At 36.3% G+C, this 6,000-nt stretch overlaps 1 protein-coding gene across 6 annotated transcripts in view; it reads right to left on the bottom strand.

Moving 5' to 3' along the window:
* LAMA2 (laminin subunit alpha 2) overlaps positions 1-6,000 on the bottom strand; it is a 671,264-nt gene that overhangs the window by 622,619 nt on the left and 42,645 nt on the right. The gene's annotated exons all lie outside the window — the stretch shown is intronic.

The following is a 6,000-nucleotide window of genomic DNA, read 5'->3' as shown; positions in this document are numbered from 1 at the left end:
AATTATTTGCACCTAGTTCCGTTCCCCTCTTAATTGTATTTAACTTTTATATAAAACTCTCTCTTACACATATGAGTTTCTGTGGATTTGTTTCTCTAAAGTAACCAGACTAACACATCCAGTCACTCCTACTGTAGATTTGACATTAGTAAAAGTGCAATCAAAATACAAAGTTCCACTTAGAAGAATGTTGCTAAAGGGCTCACACACACACCCCAAAAAAGGCAATGAGTGGTGAAGAATGTCCCAATTTTGCTCTTTAATTAGTAGGGTAACGATTGATTTTAGAGTAAAAGATAAAGGTACATTAGGTCTGATTTTACACGATAATTCTTTCAGTCTTGATTCCTTTTAGTTAAAGTTAGCATAGGGTAGAAGAATATTCATTGACCAGGGTTCTTCTAAGAGGAGGGCAAATCAAACACTCTTGCTACCTAACCTTACAGAAATATCAAGAGGTGTCGCTCCTCTTTCTCATACACTCTGAAGGAGATGTCTTCATCTCTCTGACTGTTCCCTGAATAAATCTGTGCTCTCTGATTTGCATCATGTCAAGTAGTCATTTTGGTCTTCTCAAGGGATTCAACTCATGTTTTTTGTAAATGTTCTCTGATGTTTTCTAATAAAACGTCATTTTAAAGAACAATATCAGGATGGTAGGATGGATAGGTTACGGTTTCCCCAAATAATGTTTCTAATACAACCCTTGCTAACCTGGAAGAATGAATAGGTGTCATGTTGTGATGGGGGGTGGGGGGTGAGGGGTGGGAATCCCCAGTGCAATTTTACTGACCAATGTAGTTTTCCATTTTCTTAAAACGTTCTGCATACTAAGGCCCCATGATAGATCTGTGGGTTTTTTTTTTTAATCTATCAAGATAACCCTGCCAGTATTCCCCACAAAACAGTCACCCAAACCTTTGGATCTGCTCTCTAAGCCATGAATGTAACTGGTTCAGAAGTTCCACACAGAAATCGTTGTGCTTGGGCTTTGCTCTCCGGTAAATACAAGACTCCCCTCTAGTTATGATTTGTTTTATAAAATCATCTTCATTTGTAACAAATTTGCTGAAAAGAGCAGCTCTCTGAGCTAGCTGATCTTCACACAACACTTTGGCATCCATTGACCTTGCTGAGGCCCAAATATTCCTCAAAATTAAAATAGCTGAACCATGTGAAACCCACCTCGATGAGATGCCACATCAACAGGAATTACTCCATCTTCTTCTACTAGTTTCTGGACTTAAGACACATTTTCTTTATCCATCATGGTGGACAGTCTTCTCTCTCTTGGCTCATCTTTGAGGTCTTCTTGACCTTGCTTAAACCACTTAATTCATCTAAAAACTGTTGTTTGATGGAGGGCAAAATTTCCAGAAACCTGTTGCTAAACTTCAGTGATTTCAGAAGATGTCCAATGTCCACTTGAGGTTTCTTCAAAAATTGATATTAAACCTGACCTCAAAATTGCTCTATCTCCATCTCCATAACCTAACTTGATACAAAAATATATATTTTTTTTTTATCTAAGAGCAATGTGGCCCTCAGAGAACTTCCCTGCAGTCATCCGTTATTTGCAGAGATGTGCTTCAACGTGTTTTGTTTGGAGTACATCCGTATGTAGATGGTGACTCCAGTAGAAATACTTACTTTGTTAGTCTCTTACTACTCAGAAATTATGGCTGGTGCCTTCAAAGCAGTTTGAAAGGAAAAACTATGATGGGCAGCTGCTATTTTTAAAGACAACATAACAGATTTTAAATGAAAGTATAAGAACCAATTTTACAATAAAATGCAAGCACACTATGAAAATCACAGTTCTTTAATATATTTGCTTATTTAAATATTTTAAAAATTGAAAGTCACAAAAAGTGCCTGATATTCAAATCAGAGAAAGGAATAAAGTAGATCTTAGGAAAATAGTTTTTATGAAGACCATTTCAAAGAACATGAATACCCTGAAATTTCCATTTTGTAACGTGAGAAATACAATGACAGCACTCATCTCATTGTAGTTAATGATACATGGATTCCAAAAAGCAAGTGTCAATTTTAAAATCAAATATAACCTTAACCCTGTCTGCTCATTCATTTTCCCAAGTTGTGCATATTTACTTAGTAGTATGTAAGGGAATTTGCAATATTATGAAGAAGATCATTTCCCACTTGAAAGGAGTTAGGAATCTACTTATAATTTCAACTATACTGCAAAGCATGATGAGTAATATAATAGAGGTTCAAAATGCTGTAGAAGTTTAAAGGGAAAAGATGCCTCTTACCCCTGTTACGTAAAAGTTCAGAAAGTCAGCATAGAGATAGTTGTGTCTAGACAGCACTTCAGCAGATAAGACTAGAAGAATGGAGAACATCCTAGATCATAAGAACCGAAAAGAAAAATAAGTATAAAGTGTTTATTGTATGTGCGGGTAGAAATGCAGCAGGAGTTGTTTCAAAAGACACTTGAAAATTACACTGTGATGGTCTCAAAAGCTAGACTGAAACAATGAGGGCACATGGAAAGAAGCTTAGTAAGACATTCATATGATTAGTTTTGTAATTTAGGGAGATCAATATGAAAGTGATATAGATTAACCAGAGAGGAAGAGATTGTGAACAGAAAAATTACTGAAACTACTGTCTCAGTCAAGGTAAGGACCCATAGGGGTGTAAAGTTTAAACACTCAGCTGCTAACACAAAGTTTGACAATGCAACCCCAAGCAAAAGTCTCAGGCGACTCAATCAACACAGATTCATGTCTTGCGTCTGCTCCAGGTGCATCTTGTATCCTGGGGTGGCAATAGTTGGGGGGCCACTGATCCCTAGCACCCTCATTCAGGTCATCTGTCTTCTTTGTATAAGAATTGCAACTTTGTTTTTAAAGGACTAGGTGTAAAAGGAACCCATGCCCCTGCTGTTCACATTGCATTGCCCATAACTATGTCTAACATCATTGAGTAGACAAGTACTGTGATACTGTGGCCAGAAGAAGAGTGGGAACTAGCCACACACAGTACTATTGACTAGCCCAAGTATTGATTACAATGGTTCAGATAAAGTAATGAACCTAGAAGCAGTAGGAACAGAAAATACCATCGTAGGAAATTATAAGATGTACTGTAGAAAGAGAGGCTAAGGATTGTCAACTGATATAATGCGGTAGAGGCACCATCCAGTATGATTATAAGGCTTTATTCCTTGAACACTGGTGGTACCCTTAGCAGAAACAGAACAATAAGAGGAGAAAAAGTTAATTTCAGAGGTAAGGCAAAACTCCTAAGACAGTGACAGAATGCTGTTCCGGTTAGACTGTGCTCCAGCGTAAGCACCCTGCAGGAACATCGAGGAAGCATGTCCAAAAAACGGTTGGAAATTAGGAGCTCATATTTCCAAGAGAGCTAAAGAATGGCAGTCACAGACATTCAAGTGATGTTTGAATCTATGGGCTTAAACGAAATTCCAAATTTCATATCATTCGACTAACCATACTATACTCGAGCAAAAGTAGACAGAATGTTGATTTTATTTTACTGGCTTCATATTCCTATCAAATAAATACATTACCAAACTATTAATGATGAAAATAAAGTAGATAAGAAATTGCGACTTTTTTCAGGAATATAGGACACAAATATTTAGTAAGTTTTAATATGGGCAATAGTTATCCATTTTAGAACATTCAAGAATTTGTAATATAGTCTTAATGGATTTGTGTCACATTCCTAGAAAATCCATGTAAATACATATGAAGTCTGTTGAGCTCCACTAGGACAATTAAAAAACATATTTATAGATAATCCTCTGTACAGCATTATAATCATTTTTTGATTTTTAAAAAGAGGGCTTTCTTTTCCCTTTTGCCTTAGTTTGAAAGGCATGAATTTTTAGTAAAGAATAATGAAGTGAGTCTTTTATTAAGATTTTCAAGCAGCTATCTTGAACAAAGATTTCAGCTCACAGAAACATTTTAACTGTTTCCTCTAGTAAAGTTAAAATGATCCATTATTCACTCAACATGCATTCAGTTATCCTCATAACTCAAGTCAAACACATAAAAGGAACACTGATTGTTTTACAAATTGGAATTTCCGTCTGTCTGTGAGTCTGGAAGTCAATTTTTAGATTAAACCCAGTATTTTAAAAGAAAAATGAAATAAAAACAAGAGTATACCGATGTAGTAAGTCTGAGAGTGCCTCAGGACATTTCATGGCCTTGTGGGTGCATTTATGTTTGTGCATGTGTTCATGTATGAGTGTGTGTGTGTGTGTGTGTGTGTGTGTGTGTCTGTGTCTGTGTCTGTGTGTGTTATAGAGAGAGACATGTGGGCCTGATAAAATTCAAATGTATTTTTTAAACAAGAAGGCTCCTGCTCTAGAGAAATGATAGACAAAGAAATACATGTATAGCCCCAGAAGATGGCACGTGCAATTCCAGAGAAGAGCCTTTAACCATTTACCACTTGGGATGGGAAAACATTAGCTATGGAACCTTTGTCCCTCTTCTTAGCCATTGAACATTCTCAGGCCATCAAGATTTCTTGGGTCTATGTGTCCTTCTGCGCCTCACCTGGTGAGCTTGGGTAATGATTTATACCCAAAACTATACTTAGAGGCTGAATGTATTCAGTGATATCAATATTAATCAAAATCAACATGTATCTGTTTGAATCCCCACTTCATTTTGCCTTTGTTAGCAGAGCTTAAGTGTACTGGGGTTTGTTTCACAGTTTTACCAATAAAATTATATCTGCTGAATACTAAAACAGCTTTTCAACTCTGGGTTTTTACCGCTATACTGAATATTTGCAATTGGAAAACATTGTAAGTGGCCCTTATAAACTCCAAAAGTGAGAAACTTATCTCAGAAAAAGAAATATTAGTAAAAAAGAGCATAAACATTCAAAAGGTAGCTTATAACATCTATTGTTAATCAATGTATAATATTAGTGTTGAATAATGTTTGCATATGAAGTATCTAATGGTAAGTTTGAGTTCCTCTAGGCTTAAAAAAGAAATATGAGGGAGGGGGGCACAAGGAGGGAGGGAGAAAATGAGGAGCTGATACCAAGGGCTCAAGCAGAAAGCAAATGTTTTGAGAATGATGATGGCAACAAATGTACAAATGCACTTAACACCATGGATGTATGTATGGATTCTGATAAGAGTTGTATGAGTCCCCAATAAAATGATCTTTAAAAAAGAAAGAAGAAGAGGATAGAGATCTAGAGGAGAATTGATCTTTGTTCTCCAATTCCTGTTCCTCCATCAAAACTTTTAGAAGAAAGTTAGAATAGCCTAAAGGAAACATCACTTATTGAGAAAAGATTCATTTCAACTTTAGACCACAACACTGTACCCCACATCCCTTCACACATCAACACAAGTCTATACTTTGACATATGGACATGTAAAATCTTCAATGATTTGAGATTTTTATGAGAAAAAATATAAAAATGGTGAAAATAATAGGTTGGAAAAAAGTTGTTAAACAATGAAAAATAATTCGAAATTGCTCTTAAGTGAAGGACGATAAGAACGGACATGGAAGAGAGAAGAAAGAGAAGTCACTGACTTACCTCTAATGACGGGACATTGTTGGACAAGAAGGGTTTATGTGAAAAAGAAAACAGATCGAGGATCACACTATATATTCCTACATGGGAATAGTCGTCTATAGAAATGCACCACCCTAATAACTAATAAGGAGACCTGGTGAAAGTCTTGGTTTCATTCTTGGCTGCTAACCAAAATGATGGCTGTATAAACACACCAGTGGCACCATGTGAGAGAATATCGCTAAATCTGCTTCCATAAAGTTCACAGCCTAGCCAACCCTATGGTGCATCTCTACTCTGTCACAAAGAGTGACTATGTCAAAAATCAACTGGCAGCACCTAACTCCCACACCAAGTGAGGAATTACAAGAATGATGTTTCTCTGGGTAGAATATCAGATGTGAAAATGTCATATTTGAGTGTTTTAGAACCAAAATATATTTCTAT

Source organism: Echinops telfairi, unplaced genomic scaffold (assembly GCF_000313985.2).
Source record: "Echinops telfairi isolate 266 unplaced genomic scaffold, ASM31398v2 ScPeMD7_3533;HRSCAF=4204_0, whole genome shotgun sequence".
NCBI classification, from domain to species: domain Eukaryota; kingdom Metazoa; phylum Chordata; class Mammalia; order Afrosoricida; family Tenrecidae; genus Echinops; species Echinops telfairi.
The sequence above is the reverse complement of the archived record's forward strand: the minus strand, read 5'-3'. Positions and strand labels throughout refer to the sequence as shown.